A 20,579-nucleotide genomic window follows, 5' to 3' on the forward strand; every position below is an offset into this window, starting at 1 on the left:
AAAAATGTCAACAACTCTCGCACGTTGTTTTCTGTAATTGAAAAGCTCACAACCCCCCCAGATCAGATAGCCCCTGAATTACTGTCAGCTGGAAAATGCAATGAATTTGCTGTATATTTCAATGAAAAAATACAATCAATAAGGTCATACATCAGAACAAACCAGCAAAATAACAAAAAGCTTGAACAGCTTCAACCACTGAGGGATGAGTCAACTACAATGTTAAGAGTTTATTACACTGAACCCAAAAACAATTGAGGAAACTGTTCAGCAGCTGAATTCAATCAACGTGTTGCCTTGACACAATACCCTCAAACTTGTTTAAAACTGTTGTAAAGTCAATTGTCACTAATTTGTGTCAGATAATAACTGCTCATTCCAATCAGGCACGGTAACAAAAAACCCTGAAAGTAGCTGCTGTGAAACCTCTGTTAAAAAAGAGAACACTGGCTGCCTCTATACTGGCTAACTATAGACCAATCAGCAACCTTCCATTCATGGCCAAGATCATTGAGAAGGTGGTCTTCAACCAACTGAGTCAATTCTTAACATTCAACAAAATATTTGATAAATTTCAGTCAGGTTTTCATTCTCATCACAGCACAGCAACTTCTCTTATCAAAGTGATCAATGACATAAGGTTGAACACTGATTCAGGAAAAGTATCTGTTCACATTCTGTTGGATCTAAGTGCTGCATTTGACACTGTAGATCATACAATTTTGTTGCACAGATTGCAAACATGGGTTGGACTAAATGGAAAAGTAATGCAATGGTTTAAGTCATACTTGGAGGAGCGAAGCTATTTTGTAAGCATTGAAAACTTTGAATCTGACAGATTACCAATGTCCTGTGGGGTTCCTCAGGGATCTGTTCTTGGACCTCTTCTGTTTAGACTTTATATGCTTCCTTTAGGAGAAAATTTTACAGAACTGTAAGGTTGATTATCAGAGCTACGCAGATGACACACAACTGTATCTATCACTGAACCCAGATGACTATGGTCCCATTGAGGTGTTGTGTGACTGCTTAGAAAAAGTAAACTGCTGGATGAGTGAAAACTTCCTTCAACTAAACCATGACAAGATGGAGGTGATTGTCTTTGGTAACAAGGAAAAGAGGACTGCTGTCAGCAAGTATCTGACTCTGGATCTTTAAAAGATAAAAACCAAGTCAAAAACCTTGGTGTTCTGATTGACTCAGATCTGACATTCAGCATCAGATCAAATCTATCACAAAAACAGCTTCTACCACCTAAAGAACATCTCCAGAGTGAATGGTTTAATGACTCAGAAAGATCAGGAGAAACTGGTCCATGCTTTTATCTCCAGCAGACTGGACTATTGTAATGGTCTTCTGACAGGAATCCCCCAAAAGAGCATCAAACAGCTACAGCTGATTCAGAACGCTGCAGCTCGGGTCTTAACAGAACAAAGAGGTCAGAACACATTACTCCAGTTTTAAAGTCTTTACACTGGCTCCCAGTCAGCCTCAGAATAGACTTTAAAGTTCTGCTGCTGGTGTATAAATCTGTGAATGGGTTTGGTCCAGAATACATCAGTGACATGTTAGTCAGGTATGAACCCAGCAGGTCTCTCAGATCTATGGACACAGGTCAGATAGTGGAGACCAGAGCTCACAGTAAACATGGTGATGCTGCTTTTAGTTGTTATGCTGCAAAGAAGTGGAACAAACTGCAGCAGAGCTGAAATCAGCATCACATGTGAACATTTTTAAATCAAAGTTAAAGACACTTATTTTCTCTACTGCGTATGATTGAGAGAGAGATTTTTGGTCATGTTGTTGATGTAATGTGTTTGTTGATGATTTTAATTGATTTTACTGATGATTTTAAATGTTCTTATTGATTTTAAACAATTGAATGTTTTATCATGTAAAGCACATTGAGTTGCCTTGTGTTTGAAATGCGCCATACAAATAAATTTGCCTTGCCTTGTCACTGAACACAAAACTTGTAGTGTTTCTTTCACACCACAAAAACCACACAAAACCACATGGCATTTAACTTTTCAAAAACAGCCTGAACATGAACTATTTTAAAGGATTCTTTAATCGCTGTAAAGGTTTTGTGTATATGAGAACCCTGTGAGCCCTGTGCTCTCAGCACGTGGGCTGGGATGGGATGTTTCTTGTGCGGCGATGGTGCTGGTTGTATTCTGTGGTGTTTGTCAGACTGATAGTGAGTTGTTTGGAAGTGAGTGAAAGGCTTGATTTAGGTGGGTTGATTGTGGAGATGGCGTGTGTGAATAATAATGGTGTCTTGCTTCATATGGCATGTAATGGAAAGGTTGTGTAGGAGGAGGCTGCATGACATGTCTTAAAAGAGAAAAAGAGCGTTTTCAGAGTATTTGTCATTGTTGGGAAATTTTCCCCCGTTTGTCTCCCCGGATGACTCCAACACGTCCACTAATCTTTTTTTTTAAAACTTGATCCTCCTCCGCTGCATGTAGCCACTGTGTCTCCGTGGGCAGCTTCCTCTTCAGACGGTTGTGCCTGTGTCCCCTCAGTTTAGCCTTAAAAAAATAAAAAAATAAATAAAAAAAAAAGGATATATGGTTAACAGTATGTTAAACTCTTCAAATAACATAATGGTGGCGAATTGACAATTTAGAAACAGCAAAAGTTTATATTGATGAGTACATGCAAATATCAGAAACAGCTGTAAGTATTTTTTGCTCTTACTCAATTATTTGTGATGCTATTATTACTTGTACTTCAGCCAAAATAATTTTATGTAAGGGCACTTTTACAAGAGTAAATATTTTTTGCTACTCTATCAAATACATACCTCAAGCATCTCTCGCCTTTTTTTTGACTGCGGATGTATTGCTCCCCTGCTCGGTGTCTGACGCAGCATCATACAGCTCCACGTTGGACGAGGACAAAGTACTGGGCGAGGGAGGGGGGTTGTCCAAGTTGTATGTTTTGATGCCAGAAGATATGGTGGTAGTGGCGGGCTAGCCACCCCATATTTGTTCACACACATCAAAGTAAAGAAAAATGACTCTTCCACATCAGGTCCTGCTTCTGTTGTCCACTGCCAGGTGGTATTTTCCTCTGATAGCCTTCATTTTTGTGGTAATGATAGCCCAAGTTAGCTCACCCCTTCCATGACAAAAGACCTTGGATGTCTCCACAGGATACTGCTCCAAAAACAGTGCCAATATCTCCACATACTTGTTTTGGCAGAACTCCCAATCAACGCTCTCTTGTGTTTTGTTGACTTATACTCTAACACCACGTTTACGAGTAATTCTGACTTCTGACTCCTTGTCGGTCCACACGAACAATCCTGGCACCATGCTTCAGTTTTTTAAGAAGTGACGACGATAAACGGAAGCTCATTCTGATTGGACAGGATTTGGCAAACTACTGCCACCGAAAGACCTGGCATGCTTGCATACGTGCAGAAAAACGCACTTATGCGGTTTGGTGTGGATGCTTTGGGTTTAGCAGATGGTGTAGTGTGGACTCAGGTTTTTTTTTTGATGGATGAGAGGGGGGATATTTGGTTTTAAAAATAGCCTGCTACGTGTGGACAGGGCCTGAGTGCATCTGCAGCAGCTGCTCCAATCACAGTGCAACATCTCACATTAGCACAAACAACCAGGCGAGCTTTTGTTGGTCCAATTGAAGGGAACCCTGAGTTTCCTTTGGCCAAAAGTCAACGCCACACGTCACATGTTCATCAGTGATGTGCCGTGAGCACTACGGTTGGGTAGGCACGGCATTACAAATCGAGACCACCAATGTCGACATCAATGACAATTTCATTACTTTTGGCTGGCAAGTGTTAATCTAACAAAATCAACATTGTAAAACACTATCAAAGAAACATAAACAATTATTCAATATAGCCGCCATACTCTCCCAACAAAATATATCTCATGATTGTGAGCTGAAAGCATCCAGCTTATTAGCTGATCACGTGATGTTACCAAGCAGACTTTACACTCAGTGTTGTCAACAGGACTTATGTAGCCCCTTTAACCTGTGTTTCATAATTTATCATTTTAATGTGCTTGGGTTTGTCATTTTTATATTTACATTTGTTAAATTATACCAAATAAAATGAAATGACCAAGTGTCCAATGAGAGCCAGAGATTGGCACCGGCAGACCCCCACGACCCTGACAAACAGGAATAAGTGGGTCTGAAAATGGATGGATTTATGGATGAAATGACCGGCCATCACACAAAATTGGGTTATTTTTAAAATAAAGTTTCTTTAATTTTATAAAATGAAATAAAATATTATTTCTAATAATATCACATAAACTCTTTTAATCAAATGTGAAATAACATTAAAACCACCAACACAAAACCCATGTAATTTTAAATAAAAACAAAAGTTCTGTTGCAGGCCTGAAGCGACGCTTGGGAGCGGTGAGGCCTAAAACAACATGGCCGCTTCGCTCTGAAGAGCTTAAAAAAAAAACAACAGTACCTTAATTCCAGGAAAAGGGAAACAATTCCACAGTCTGATGTCTCCTTGGTGAACGGGCTTGGTGTCCTTCTGGTTAGAGCAACGAGAGCCCTCCTTGTAGTAGTGGTGGCGATAGACCCAAACACACTCCTCCTCACGGCTGGAGGCAAACAGTGATGCAGGTGTAAGCAACCCCAATCTCAGTCACACATCTCTGGCTCCTAGTCGAAAACACAGAAGTGCTGCTCGCCTTATGCACTGAATGTTGCTCACGTGTAGGAGTCTCAGTCCACGTAGTTAGTGGTGTGGTGCACACAACCCTTCAAACTGGGAAGCCCCATTAGCTGCTGGGGAAAATAGAGTGAGCTAGTGAAGGAAAGAATACGAAAGAGTGACCAGAAGAGAGTACAGCAGTGGGAGGAGAAGTGAGAATGCAGAAAAAGAACACTAACACTAGCATTGAATCAACCACCTAATATGACAGTTGCAATAAGGCATGCCTTCTCAGAATTGGCTTATACAGCCATCGCAGGCGTTGCACCAATATATATATCTGTGAGGACGTGTGTGCAGACCAAGACTTTCTGCACATACAACAACAACAAACCCTGGTTCACACCTCAACTTAGGATGCTACGTCAGGCTAAGGAGGAAGCCTACAGGAGTGGGGACAGGGACCTGTTCAGGCAGGCCAAGTACACACTATCCAGGGAGATCAAAGTAGCCAAGAGGTGCTACACTGAGAAGCTAAAACAAAGCTTCTCAAACAAAGATCCTTCTGCAGTGTGGAAAAGCCTGCATGAAGTTACCAACTACAGGAAACCCTCCCCCCACCCTACTGGTAACAAAAGACTAGCGAGAGACCTGAACAGCTTCTACTGCAGGTTTTCACACCCACCCCCCAGCTCATTAGCATCAGCCCATCACCTGGACTCTGCCCTTCCTGCTCCCCCTACTCCCCCCCCCCCACCTCACCCTCTGTCCCCCCACCTGCCCTGAAGATCAATGAAAGAGATGTGTGCCAGCTTTTCAAAAAACAAAAGATCAAAAAGGCTCCAGGACCAGACGGAGTGTCTCCTTCCTACCTGAAAGCCTGTGCTGAGCAGCTGGCCCCCATCTTCACACGGATCTTCAACACATCACTGGAGCTGTGTGAAGTACCTTCCTGCTTCAAAAGTTCCAGCATCATCCCAGTCCCAAAGAAACCTGCCATCACAGGACTCAATGACTATCGACCCATTGCCCTGACGTCCGTAGTCATGAAGTCCTTTGAGAGGCTGGTTCTGAGCCACCTGAAGAAGATCACAGGACCCCTGCTGGACCCCCTGCAGTTTGCCTATCGGGCAAACAGGTCTGTCGAGGATGCAGTCAACATGGGACTGAACTACATCCTGCACCACCTCGACTCCCCAGGGACCTACGCTAGGATCCTGTTTGTGGATTTCAGCTCTGCATTCAACACCATCATCCCGGACATCCTTCACCTTATCATTTTAAATAGGGAATTGGCTACCGTGGACTCCTTCAGGTTATTGGGATCCACAATCTCATAGGACCTGAAGTGGACCTCCCACATAGACTCAACCAGGAAAAAGGCACAGCAGAGGATGTACTTCCTGCGTCAGCTGAGGAAGTTCAACCTGCCCCAGGAGCTGCTGATCATGTTCTACACCTCCATCATTCAGTCTGTTCTGTGCACCTCCATCACTGTCTGGTTTGGATCTACAACCAAACTAGACAAACACAGACTACAAAGGATAGTCAGGACTGCAGAAAAGATCATTGGTGTCGATCTGCCCTCCATCCAAGACTTATACCTGTCCAGGGTCAGAAAACGGGCAGGTAGCAGCACTGCAGACCCCTCCCACCTTGCACACAATCTGTTTAAACTCCTCCCCTCAGGCAGACGCTACAGATCACTGTACGCCAAAACAACCCGCCATAAAAACAGTTTCTTCCCCCAGGCTGTCACTCTGATCAACACTAAACAGTCAAAGAGTGTCAGTCCTGTTTCTGTGAAAAAACCCTGGAACCAAACATAACAACCCTGGATCAATCTGACACTGAGAATGTTCATGTACATACCTTTAATTTAAATGTCCTCCTGCACTACTTATCAATGCTCTACTGCACTATTTTCCTTTTATTATTATTATATTTTATTATTATCTTTCTTTTCTATTATTTTCCTTCTTTTTATCTTATTTTTTTATTTTTTATACTATTATTATTATTATTATTATTATTATTATTATTATTATTATTATTATTATTATTATTATTATTATTATTGTTATTATTATTATTATTATCTTGTTATTTTATTGAGTTTGCACATTCTAGTCTAACTACTGTTTATATTTATACTTATGTTTTGTCATGGCAAATTTTATATTCATCATCATATCCTCAAATGTATGTTCATGTGTACAATTTGTCATGTTTTAATACATGACGACTCCATTAATCTTTACACTTTTGAACAGCTGAATCATGATTAAACAGTACAGATCGTATTATTCTCAGTGCAGCACAGTCTCTGCCAAGGACATACACTGACGTACACACTTATCAAGACAGATAAAGACTGGAGCCAAACCTTCTCATAACATCTTCATCATCCTCCAACATTGCCACTATGGGCATCTGACTCCCTCCCTTTTGTCTCTCACTGTTGGGACCTTTTCTTATCTGTATAAAAAGCTTAAGCTTTGAAACTATTGGGGCGGGGCGCGGCACTTCCTTTGGACGTCCGCCTGGACGGACGCTAATTTTGTTTCACTTTGTTCCACTTTGTATTCTTTTATTTAGTTTAGAATAAAATCATTTTTTATTAAATCATCAATGCTTCTCCTGGATTCTATCATTCAACCAGAGCAATGAATCATGTCTCAAATGAGGTCAACCGTAAATTCTGCCGTAACAATTGGCGATCACGAACAGGACCATCTTCTGTCCACCCCTCGGACAGAGACTGGAGCACGAACCATCGGTTGAACCTCAAACACCAATTCGGACTAAGGTAAAGCTGCCTTTATAAATATATATATATATGTAAATTTTCATTTACATATATATATATTCGCTCTGTGTTGATTTTTTTTTGAACCAGTCAAGCATTGTATTGATTTTCAGCTTTGAGCTTTGATTTTGATCCTCAGCTGTTCTGTGTTTTGACGCAGTGAATAGCCATGAGAAGGGCTCAAATGGTTGAGGTTCTGTGCTTTTTAATGCTGTAGGTTCTCTCTGGTTTTCTTCGGGCTCGGATATTTTGTTTAGGTCATTATTTACTTTGGTTTTGTTCGGACTCCCACAGCCTGTGAGGTCCTGACCATAGATAGACGGGCAACCAAAGTTTCCAAAACATCCCAGCGGTGTCATGATCTGAGTTCACCTCTGTACCGAAAGCAAAATAGATTAAAACCCCGAACCTAACCTAAATTGTGTTTCTGTGAATCAAACAGATGAACAACCCAATAAACAAATAATATATGCATACGCATATACAATCTTGGTATGATGTGAACTCAGATCATGCTTTCAGGCGAGTTTTATTTTTTTTTATCTTTGTTTTTATTTTGTTTAAACGTGGAATCAGATTTCTCCCTTTGGCTTGGCTTTAATGCTTTCATTTGACGAGTGTCAGCTTTTGAGAAAGGGAGAGAAATACAGAGAGCCAAACACACACACACGTAGCTGCTGTGTTTTTCTTTTTTTTTGGACGTGTGGCCACACACACACACACACACACACACACACACACACACACACACACACACACACACACACACACACGTACAGAGAGAGAGAAAGGGACAGAGAGAGAGCACACACACAGGCACGCGCACGGGCGCACGCACACGCACAGAGAGCCACACCCAACAGAGAGAGAGAGAGAGGTGGCGCCCCTCACTGGCCAGTTTAGTGCACTACACACTTGTGACACAACATTGTGATTTCTCACTTCTCCCCTGCCGATAGAATAGTGCCATTACACACAGACACTATTTTTATTTTTATTTTAAATTTTATTTTGATTTCATGTTTGATGGGCAACACACACACACACACACAGATGCAGAATACAGTATTTCATTTTATTTTATTTTAATATTACTGTTACCATCATTATCATTTTTTATTATTTAAATTGTTAGTTTCTGTTGGCTTTGTGGTTGTCCCCTGAAGAAACGACATCTTCAATGAAAGAATGAAATCACCTTCAACTCTTACGCTAATGGAATGTCAACATCATTCAAAGGACCAAGCATCAGAAGGAAATGGACAATCAAAGGTGTGTGACCTTTCAGGACTCAAGGACTCAACTCCCATTCAGCAAAGCAATGCTGAAATAACTCGCTCAGTCCCAAGTCAACTCTTCATCGTCTATGAATGGGCCGCATGCCAATGCTGGATTAACACATCCTGCCCCATCATCAAAGACTGAGAACCTGTGGGCGTCGGAGTGGTTGGACACTCCCCCACCAATGAGTTGCGAGTTAAATGCCACGACTACTGCCTGAATGATGGGCAGCAACTGCAGACTGGTCACACGTCTGCTGGAAATCTTCACCAAAAAGACACTGTTTCAAAAGCCACAAGGATACCAAGCAACAAGAAGTCCACCACAGCCTTTGGTGGTAGAGCTAAATCACTTTAGCCTTGAACTTTGGCATGGAGGGGGACAACTAGCAAATAGCCAACAAGCTTCTCCTTCGCACAATACTAACCCCTCTATCTTCTGACTGTGCACTAGATTATTTTGTTTTCATTTATTCTCTCACACGCAGACAGACCAGACATACAGTCACACACCCACATTCATAACTATGAGAAACACAGAACTTCACACAGAACCCTTCTGTTTGCCACATGAGATCAAGTGTGCCCATCATTTATCTTTGCTTTTATTCATTATGTTGCTCATTTATTTACACTGCTTTGGCCTTTATGAGAAAACAACAAACAAAGGGGAAGAAAATAGTGTTACTGATAAGGCTTTTCTTTCATTTATTTTCTTGATTGAGGGGAGGGCCCCCACAATGCAAGATATGGTTACATCCGCTGAAGACAGAGCCCTCTGTTGCCTCAGCTTTTGGAGCTGAAGTTTTAATTTTTATTGGCCATGATTTTTTTTGAGCTCACACGTTTTTCTCCTTTGTTATTTCTGAACGATTCTTCTTTTTCTCTTTTGTTTTTACTCAATTTCAGGAAAATTGAGACAGAGATTGAGGACTGCAGCCTCAACAAGTTTAAATTTTGACATTTTTTTGACCGATACCTTCGTAAACAATCTGTACCTTACCCTTTTTGAAGCTGCTTGCGACAGACAGCCTAGTTCAACATTCATTGTTTTCATTTTGCGCGCTCCCCCCTTACCGCGTCGGACTGTCTGGCCGGCCCAAAGCCACTCGACAGCATGGGGGGGTACCAAATTTTTCCTGAGAAAAAAAAAAAAAAAAAATGTCCCATTAGTTGCTATGAGTACGTAGGCAATTACTTTTCAAACAAGAAGTCCTGGTTTAATGTGCAGAAAAAGGATAAACCTTGCTAGGGAAAGCACTCTTCGGGGGATAGTGGTCCACCTGATTTGATACATGCCTGGTAACCGAGTACCGTTCTGAACAAATTTCTACGTTCCCTTAGAGTGAGGGTTAAGAGAGGTTGCGTGCTCCGTTCAATGTTGAGTGATATTAGAGGTGCCCAGAAAGTTCTGACAGTTGAGTTTCCCTCAGGTTGCAGACTGAGGTTGAGTAGACTGCCGATTCAGAGGTTTTTTTTCTTAGACTTCTGGAGTTTATGGTGGTTGAGTTATTCCCAAACTCTTATTCTTCAAGAGTAGCGGTTGAGTAGACTGCCGATTCAGAGGTTTTTTTCTTAGACTTCTGGAGTTTATGGTGGTTGAGTTATTCCCAAACTCTTATTTTTCAAGAGCGGTGGTTGAGTTTCCTGCTGATTCAGAGATTCTTTTTTACATTTCTGGAGATGGACAGCGGTTGAGTTTCCCCCGCGGACCGGGGTTGAGTTTGGTTATTGTGCATGGCCGTGCGATTGCTGCCTGATCAGCAGCTAGTAGACTGTCAGTACTGCAAGGGACAATACTCTAAGTATAGACTCCGCCAAGGCGGAAGTAAAAAGGAGCGTACCTCTTAGTAATCAGACAATACCAGTAAAAAGCAATTAATTAACACTAAAAGGTTGCCAAGCATGGGGGGGGCAATAAGAGCTCATTGACCCCGAGAGACGAGGTGGACTGGCTATCGCCACTGGTGGGTTAGATGAGACCTATATTCCACTTAGACACTGCAGCAAAACCTTGTGAATGCATGGACGTGAAAATTGAGGCATGAACGTGTGCGGTGACTGAATGATGACACGTTACGTATGCCTGAGAGAACCGCGTTGTGAGTGCGAATGTGCCGTGGACGTGTCATTGAGTGATTGACCGATGAATGGCTGTTTGACCACACATGTTCCTCTGTTTCACCTTCTTTTCCTCCTGGGTTTTGATGCACTTGATCTTCTCCCTGTTTTTGCCAATTATGTAGTGGGGTGTTCAGAAAACACTGCTGCTTGTTAAAAGAACTATGGTTTTAGGCCTTGGGCCTTCTAAAAAGTTTACCAGGTTTTAAAGGGTTTTTTTTTCTGGGTGTTTAAAAACACCAAACGACGTTTTTTTATATATGATACCACTTTCAGTGGAATGACTGGCTTTGACCTTGACTGACCTTACATGTTCAGTGTCCATGTTTTTTGTTGTTATATGTGTATACTCGTTGTGGTGTGCACTTGTCTACGTCTTCGTCTTAGTTGTTGTTATTATGTAGCTTTTTCCAAAATACAGGTCGCTGTAAGGAGACGAATCAGATCCAACTAAAGAAAAGAGATATTTTAAATTATCCAGTTAAGTCTTAATGGTTTCCTCTCTTTCTGTTTCTGAGTGTTTCCTAACAGAATGCCACCGCCTTCTCGACTCCGATCCTTCCTCCAGCCGCCATGCCTGGTCACTGCTTGTTATGATGAAGGATGAGAATTAAAGGGAAGTATTGTCCATAACTGTAACTGGGAAACAAAGGGGAAATAGATTGAAATAGACACGTGACAATATGACATATTGTGGATGTTCTAACATAATATCTATTCCAGAGACTACAGAGACTTCCAATCCAACTGCGAAAGTGGGGACAGATCTTCAAATTTCCAAAAGGAGCGTACAGTTGACCCTGGCTTTGACCTTTATGGCTGAGGAGAAGGAGGTCGAGGAGGTTGGAGGGCACAAAGGCAGGCGGACACAAGAGAGAGGAAAACGGAGACACATCCAAAATGATCAGATAAGTAATTTTCCAATGATATTTATCATATGGTTTTAAGAATCCAAATGTATTCTTATGTAAAAAAAGGGAAGGGAGGGGCCAACGTCCCTCTGATTCTTGATTTATATTTTATCATAGGAAAATATACCTCAAACCCTCCAACTATTTTCTTCTTGTTCCACCAGCACTTAGCGTGCAAGACCATAAAACACCTTCACTGGGTTTAGACACTTTTAAGGGAAAAATTAAGTGTTCTCAACATTGGGTTGGTGGCCCAATCTGGGTCGCCTGAGATTTAAAAAAGGGTCCTCCTGAAATTCTTGATAATTGATTGAAATAAGAGATAGTTTAAAGTTGAGTAACTTCCAAGCATTTAAGGAAGCTCTCCAAACCGTGCTGGGGCTCGTCACCCCCACGAATGGGATAAATACAGAGAGCAAAAGACAATATGATTGTTCGACTCAACTTAACTTTAATTCTGTCTAACCTTAAAGGGCCAATAATCTTGCTAAACTCTGGTTCAGACACAGAATAGGAGACACTTTTGCCACCAATTGACCTTCAAAATTAAGTAAATTACATCTCAAATAATAATTATGAGGGAAATGAATGAAATAAATGAACTGACAAATTCAGCTCTATAAAAGAATTAGGCTATGTAAATAGGTGTGGAGTGTTAACATTATTCAGAATAAATAAAGGATAGAATAAGATTTCTCCTTCACAAATAAGAGATAGCAAAGAAAATAAACAAACAATTTAAATAAATAAATAACATCATTTATTTATTTGGTTAAACTCATTTAGCTTTCTCACATCTCCATGTCTCCCAATTGTATGTATTCATCTTGAGAAGACATGTAATCACACTCCACACTTCTCCGTCTGACTTGCATGTCCTTCTCCGTCCGACTTGCATGTCCTTGTAAACAGTGGTTCTCAAATTGTTGCTTCTCACCAGGTAAGTAGATGTACCACAGATAATCACTGCAACTCCAGCTATGCTTCTTCTTACTCCAGGAAAAGAAAATCGAATTAATACTTCCTGCTTTTCTTTCAGCCTCATATTTTCCCACTCACGTGCGAATGCTACAGATAACATTGAGCTAGCATGGCTAAAAGCTCACTAACCCACACCTAACCATTGTGTGATTGTGCAGCAGCACCTTTTAGGATCTGAAAAGCTCTCAGATCCTGACCTCTGACCTGTCTCTGCCTTCCTGGCCATACTAACTATTCATTTAGTTAGTTAACTAAACCTAACACCCCTAAACTTCTATTCTATTCTATTTTATTCTATTTTATTTAATTTAATTTAATTTAATTTAATTTTATTTTATTTTATTTTATTTCATTTCGTTTTTTTTTTTTATTTTGTTTTGTTTTGTTCTGTTTTTGTTTTTTCCCCCCCCTTTTTTTTCTGTCCAGGTACCAGCTAAAGCCTACCAGGTACCAGGTACCAGCTAAAGCCTCAGTAGTGGGATCGCGCATGTGTTCAGGTACCAGCCAATCCCAAGAGTTTTGTTTTGGTGTTTTTCCCCCTCTTCTGTTCAGGTACCTTCCGATCCCAAGAGAGGTTGCCAGGTGTGTGGAGACTACCCTTCCTCAGACAACAACCAATCATCTACAACGCCGACCGGAACGACCCACACGGCAGTGAAGGTCGCGGAGCAGGCAACATGGATCCAAGATGATTGCCGACACCAGCTGATGCTGAGACAGAGGCTGACCGAACAATGAAGGGGGAACCGACAAGGCCACTGAGACACACACACAAGAAAACTCTCTAGAACAAGGGCCTAGCTTTGTTTATAAGCCACACCAAATGCTCATAGCTAGGTTGAGGGAGGACAAGCTCACACCTAGCTGCAGGAATACAGTCATAAACCCTTCTGCTACGATTGAGGAAAATACTCAAGGTTCTTCACTCATGATGCTATTGGTTACCCCAGTTACCACTGAACTCAGCCGATGAAGACGAGTGATGTCCTTGATGCAAATGATGATTTTTGCTTATCTAGATGTAATAAAGGATGATTTTTGATGATTCATGCCATTGATAATAATGATGAAGTTTTTTTTAAGGTTTATTTCCACATTTTTCTTGATATGTCTATATCCGTGCCTCACAAAAGAAGAATATATCCAATGTATGACAATAACGATGCTAATGGTTAACCCTGACAGACAGCAAAGGTGGAATATAATAATTTTGTTTCTTGATTTGGTCGTTGAGGCGACCAAAAGTGGGGAATGTCATGGCAAATTTTATATTCATCATCATATCCTCAAATGTATGTTCATGTGTACAATTTGTCATGTTTTAATACATGACGACTCCATTAATCTTTACACTTTTGAACAGCTGAATCATGATTAAACAGTACAGATCGTATTATTCTCAGTGCAGCACAGTCTCTGCCAAGGACATACACTGACGTACACACTTATCAAGACAGATAAAGACTGGAGCCAAACCTTCTCATAACATCTTCATCATCCTCCAACATTGCCACTATGGTCATCTGACTCCCTCCCTTTTGTCTCTCACTGTTGGGACCTTTTCTTATCTGTATAAAAAGCTTAAGCTTTGAAACTGTTGGGGCGGGGCGCGGCACTTCCTTTGGACGTCCGCCTGGACGGACGCTAATTTTGTTTCACTTTGTTCCACTTTGTATTCTTTTATTTAGTTTAGAATAAAATCATTTTTTATTAAATCATCAATGCTTCTCCTGGATTCTATCATTCAACCAGAGCAATGAATCATGTCTCAAATGAGGTCAACCGTAAATTCTGCCGTAACAGTTTATACTTATTATCATCTTTTCTAGTTGATTGTTTATTATTGAATGTTTTCACTATTGGAGAGAGCACAGTTGACCGAGTCAAATTCCTCGTGTGTACAACATACACTTGGCGAATAAAGATGATTCTGATTCTGATTCTGATAAACTGACAAACACAACGCAAAAACCTATGGTCTCTAGAGAATATATATATATATATAATGCTAATTCTGGCTAGCACTGGTGCTAATTTGTGCTAATGCTATTAATACTAAATGCTATGTTAATGCTAGCTAATGCAAAATGCTAGTTAATGCTGATGTTATTGCTAGTTAATGCTAAAACTATTTAATGCTAGATAAACCTAGTTAATGCTAGTTGGTGCTAACACTGACTAATTCTGACGCTGGCTCATGGCAATGTTGTGATGAAGTTAATTGCTGGTCTATGCTTATGTTGATTAATGCTGATTCTGGCTTGTGCTGGTGGTAACTTGTGCTAATGCTGGCACTGGCTAGTGTGACGCTGGCCTGCGCCCTCACTTGCATGTTGGTCAGGAAATGCACATATTCTAGTTGTAAATGCATCTAAGACAACCTGCTTCATCAGTCAGGAAAAGAAGTAATAAAACCTTCCAGGGGTGGAAGGTTTTATTACTTCTTTTCAACGTCTCCACGCTGGGAAAAGCTTACATAATTATTATTTATTTAATTTCAGGACTGGTCCAGGGGTCCTTTGCTAGTTGTGGGTTGTGGTGTTCTGGGGGGAATGAAAAAGTGGCAATACACTAAAACAGCACACATTTCTTATAGGCTAGAAAAGACAAAATGAGCAAAAAGACTGTTATTGGCTAATCACACTGAAGAGGGGAAGGGAATAAGTGTTTCCCAGCTCAGGACACACGTTGTTATGAAATAATCAGCGTGCTAAGAGGGAATCTGTGGGAACAAGACATGTTTTGCGAACTTGAGAGAAAAACGTAACACTAGGGAAACGGAGGTCTAACGTGAAAGAAAGGAGAAATATATATGATCAGCAGAGGTTGAAGGGAGCAAAGGAGTTTACGAGAGAGAACATTGAACTAAGTGGACTATTTTAGTGTTGCGATCGTGAGAGAAAACGATCAACAAACCGGGGTAAGCGGTGAGACTCGGCATGTCCGGGGGTAGGAGGAAGTTGCGTGAGTGGAGACTGACGGGGGAGAGGCTTGGAGAAAGGCCAAAATACAGTAGGAAATCCATTCAACTCTGACCCAGATAGCAAAATAATAATAATTTTGCCATCAAAAGCCTGGTCTCAGTGTTGTTTTTGTAGTTTTATAGAAGACAACCAATGTTGAAGTGTCCCTAAAGCAAAAAATAATAATAATAATAATAACCTTCAAAGTCACTGACAGAAAGCTTTTTTTCTCAGCTTTTTGGCGATTTGTGTGAAACTTGCCTCTATTCAACTGTTGATTACGGAAGAACGAAACAAGCTCGAAACAAAACAAAACAAAAAGAGAATCTACTCTTTCAGAATCTGATTTCAGATTGTCATTGTACAAAATATTTTGTACCATTTTAATTTCTGGACATAATTCTGTTTTCTGTCCCCTTTTTTTCAATGACCCGCTTCCTGAGATGGCCTTTTGTGCGGGCTCCAGTCGGAATGCTACACCACCTACTCCTTCAGCAGCTTTGAGCCCCTGTAGCTGCAGCATATACAGGTGCTGGTCATAAATTTAGAATATCATAAAAAAAAGTTGATTTATTTCAGTAATTCCATTCAAAAAGTGAAACTTGCATAATGTATACATTCATTTCACACAAGCTGACATATTTTAAGTGTTTTTGTTTTAAAGTGCTTTTAATGTTGATGATTATAACTGACAACAAGAAAATTAGAATAATGTGGAGAGGTTCAATATTGAAGACAGCTAAGGTAATTAACTCAAAACACCTGCAAAGGCCTTTAAATGGTCTCCAGTCTAGTTCTGTAGGTCTACACAATCATGGAGAAGACTGCTGACCTGACAGTTGTCCAAAAGACGACCATTGACACTTTGCACAAAGAGGGCAAGACACAAAAGGTCATGGCTAAAGAGGCTGGCTGTTCACAGAGCTCTGTGTCCAAGCACATTAATAGAGAGATGAAGGGAAGGAAAAGATGTGGTAGAAAAAAGTGTACAAGCAATAGGGATAACCACGCCCTGGAGAGGATTGTGAAACAAAACCCATTCAAAAATGTGATGGAGATTCACAAAGTGTGGACTGCAGCTGGAGTCAGTGCTTCCAGAACCACCACGCACAGACGTATGCAAGACATGGGTTTCAGCTGTTGCAGTGCTTGTGTCAAGCCACTCTTGAACAAGAGACAGAAGCATCTCATCTGGGCTAAAGACAAAAAGGACTGGACAGCTGCTGAGTGGTCCAAAGTGATGTTCTCTGATGAAAGTACATTTAGCATGTCCTTTGGAAAGGTCCCGGAGTCTGGAGGAAGAGAGGAGAGACACAGAATCCACGTTGCTTGAGGTTGAGTGTAAAGTTTCATGTGCTGGTGTTGGTCCACTGTGTTTCCTTAGGTTCAAGGTCAACACAACCGTTTACCAGGAAGTTTTAGAGCACTTCATGCTTCCTGCTGCTGACCAACTTCATGGAGATGCAGATTTCATTTTCCAACAGTACTTGGCACCTGCACACAGTGCCAAAACTACCAGTACCTGGTTTAAGGACCATGGTATCCCTGTTCTTGATTGGCCAGCAAACTCGCCTGACCTTAAAGGTGCAGTCTGCAACTCTTATAAAAGTGATTTTTTGTCATATTTACTAAAGCTGTCTTTGTGTAAGGACAGCATTACATGAGACTAGTAGTTTGTGTGAAAAAAACAGGCTCATTGAGTCTACCCTGCTGCTCCTGCAGCCTTTGTCAGATTGCCAAATGCACCGCGGCCGAGCAAAAAGAACCAATCAGAGCCAGGATTGTGTTTGATGGGCTGTCTGACAGCTGTTGCTCACAGCCCCCGCCCCTTTCCCGGAGCTAGAGCTCTTTTTTTACAGTGTATGGTCTGGAGTAGTAGAAGATGGATTTGGTGACTTTTCTGCTTGAAAGGTAATTACAGCTGCTTGATTTACATTATGTTTGATTTATAATTGTTACACTAGAACTTTGTAGTGCATGTGTTCATGTGCACGCAGCAGCCTCTGTGTGGCTGCTATAAGTGACACTGAGATGTTGCTGCTGCTGAGGTATGTGCTGAGATTGAAGCACTGCAGTAATATGCTTTTAACCAGTGATGTGCCATCAGGGTAGGCAAGGTAGGCAGTGCCTACCCAAGGGTGAATTGATATTTTGATTATTTGTTTTAATTATAATATAATTATAAATTATTTATTTTGCCATTTCCAATAGCCTACAGTACCTATAAGTTTGAAAGCATCAGCATTTTGTGCGTTTCATATCCCAAATTACTAAACAGCGCTATTTCCTGGAACAGCTGCACAGTCTCACTACGCTGTAAGGCAGAGGGAGGCCACGCCCCCTCCCAAAGGTACGTTGCTCCTCTGCCTAGAGGCAGTTGCTCCTCTGCCTAGAGGCAGCGTAGAGAGCTGTCTTTGGACATAACCGCGCTATGCTAAATGCTATACGTAAGTTCACAGTGCATTAGTGAATTGATATCATCATATTCTCGTAGCTAGTGGGCGGGATAACACTACAGGCAGGATGACAGCACCAGAGATGTTAGAGAAACTTTTTTTTGAGGAAAAACATCCATGTTAATGATGCCACACGGTTATATAACTCAGTATAATAACATATTTTAAGGGGCATATAATGAATTTGTGTAAAACAAAAATAACCACGTTTTATTTGTTTTGATTTGGTTTTAAAACAGATCAATCAAAGAAAAAAAGAGTAGTTTTAATACAATTTCTTCTTCTTTATTATCAAATGAATATCTCAAATGGACTTCCAGACACTTGTTATTCCTGTTTATTTACATTTATACAGCGGTTGGCTCCACATTCAGGAAGCGGCAGCGACGCATTACTGGTCGGTGGCAGCCAGTGACATGCTGTCGGGGTAGGCAAGGTAGGCAGTGCCTACCCAAGGATGAATTGACGTCCAAAGGCAGCTCTCTACGCTGCCTTTGGACGTAACCGTGCTAAGCTAAATGCTATATGTAAGTTCACTGTACATTAGGGAATTGATCCCATGTGACCGCTGCTGCTACGTTCTCTAGCTAGAAACTTTTTTTGAGGAAAAACGACAGCTTTTAAAAGATGGGAGACCAACACCTGAGCTACCAGACCTTCAGCAAATGTGAGGTCAGAAAACGTTTCATACTTTTCTACAGTGAATGGTACAAAAGGAAGGATTGGCTTTGTGGATGCTCCTCACTGAGGCTGTTCCGAGTTGTTGTTGTTGTCTTTTTGTCCGTGTTTCTGTGTTTCCAACACAAACAACGGATGCGCTGCCATGTCATGAGATATATCTTGTTGGGAGAGTATGGAGGCTATATTAAATAATTGTTTTTGTTTCTTTAATGGTGTTTTACGATGTTGATTTTGTTAGATGGTTAAATGCTTGTTCATGTGGATCTTGTTGGGTTTTTTCTTTCTTATTATGAATTTTATATTTTGATAAGCGCATTGAGATGACTTTGTTGTAAATTTCTTTATACAAATAAAATTGATTTGAATTGAATTAACACTTGCCAGCAGAAACATGAAATTGTCATTGGTGGTCTCGATTTGCAACGTGCCTACCCAACCCTAGTGGTCACGGCACGTCACTGCTTTTAACAGAGCATGTTATTTTACATGGATGTTGCTGTCGGATTAACGTTAGCTTGTTAGCTCCTCTGAGGGAGTGACTTTGGAAAGTTTGGAGGCAGGGCAAGAGAGCAGCGGGGAGGGAGGGATCTGAAAGTCGCGGACTGCACCTTTAACCCTATAGAAAATCTATTGGGTATTGTGAAGCGGAAGATGTGAGACACCAGACCCAACAATGCAGAAGAGCTGAAGGCCACTATCAGAGCCACTTGGGCTCTCATAACACCTGAGCAGTGCCACAGAGTGACTGACTCCATGCCACACCGCATTGCTGCAGTAATTCAGGCAAAAGGATCCCCAACTAAGTATTGAGTGCTGTACATGCTCATACTTTTTATGTTCATACTGTTCAGTTGACCAACATTTAAAAAACATATATTTTTTTTGCATCAGTCTTAAGTAATATTCTAATTTTCTGAGATACTGAATTTGAGATTTTCATTAGTTCTCAGTCATAATCATCAAAATTTTAAAAATAAACATTTCAAATCAGTCTGTGTGTAATGAATGAATATAATATAAAAGTTTCACTTTTTGAATGGAATTACTGAAATAAATCAACTTTTTCATGATATTATAATTTTATGACCAGCACTTGTATATTTATGTGTATATATGCTGCGGCTGTGTAGCTTCAGGTGTGTGTGTATATACTATACTATGTATGTTTATACGTATACACCTGGGGCTCCCCAAACTAGCATCCCATGTATTGTTAGATCTTAGCCAACTACTCGAGTTAAACTATTTAAAGCCTGGGGTTACATTTATAAAAGTGTGCCTATGTAAGCACAGTTCAGCTGGCGTACGCTAAAAACCAGGAAATGCGTACAAATCTTTTTTTTACGATTTATAAACGAGGGAGCACGTACGTCCCACGCCTGTTTTCGTTTCTAAATGACAATAAACCAGAAGGTTGGCGCACATAAAGAAACATCTTGCTCCGCCCATTTGGTGCCCATAAAATGTCCGGTCAACGCCCTGAATGAATATTCACTAATCCGAATTTCACGGTGGGTTGAGGGGGAAAACAAGCAAATAAAACTAATTCCACTGAGGTGGAGGTGTTAATTGCTGAGGTGGACACACGCAGGAGAGCTTAATGTGGTGACACAGTGCCATACCTGTCAAGTTTTGGATTTGAAAATAAGGGAAATTTTCTGGCGCCCACTACGAGCCGTCCCACCTGCCCAACCAAGCTCCAGTATGCCTTATATTT

Source organism: Gouania willdenowi, unplaced genomic scaffold (assembly GCF_900634775.1).
Source record: "Gouania willdenowi unplaced genomic scaffold, fGouWil2.1 scaffold_382_arrow_ctg1, whole genome shotgun sequence".
Classification (NCBI taxonomy): Eukaryota; Metazoa; Chordata; class Actinopteri; order Blenniiformes; family Gobiesocidae; genus Gouania; species Gouania willdenowi.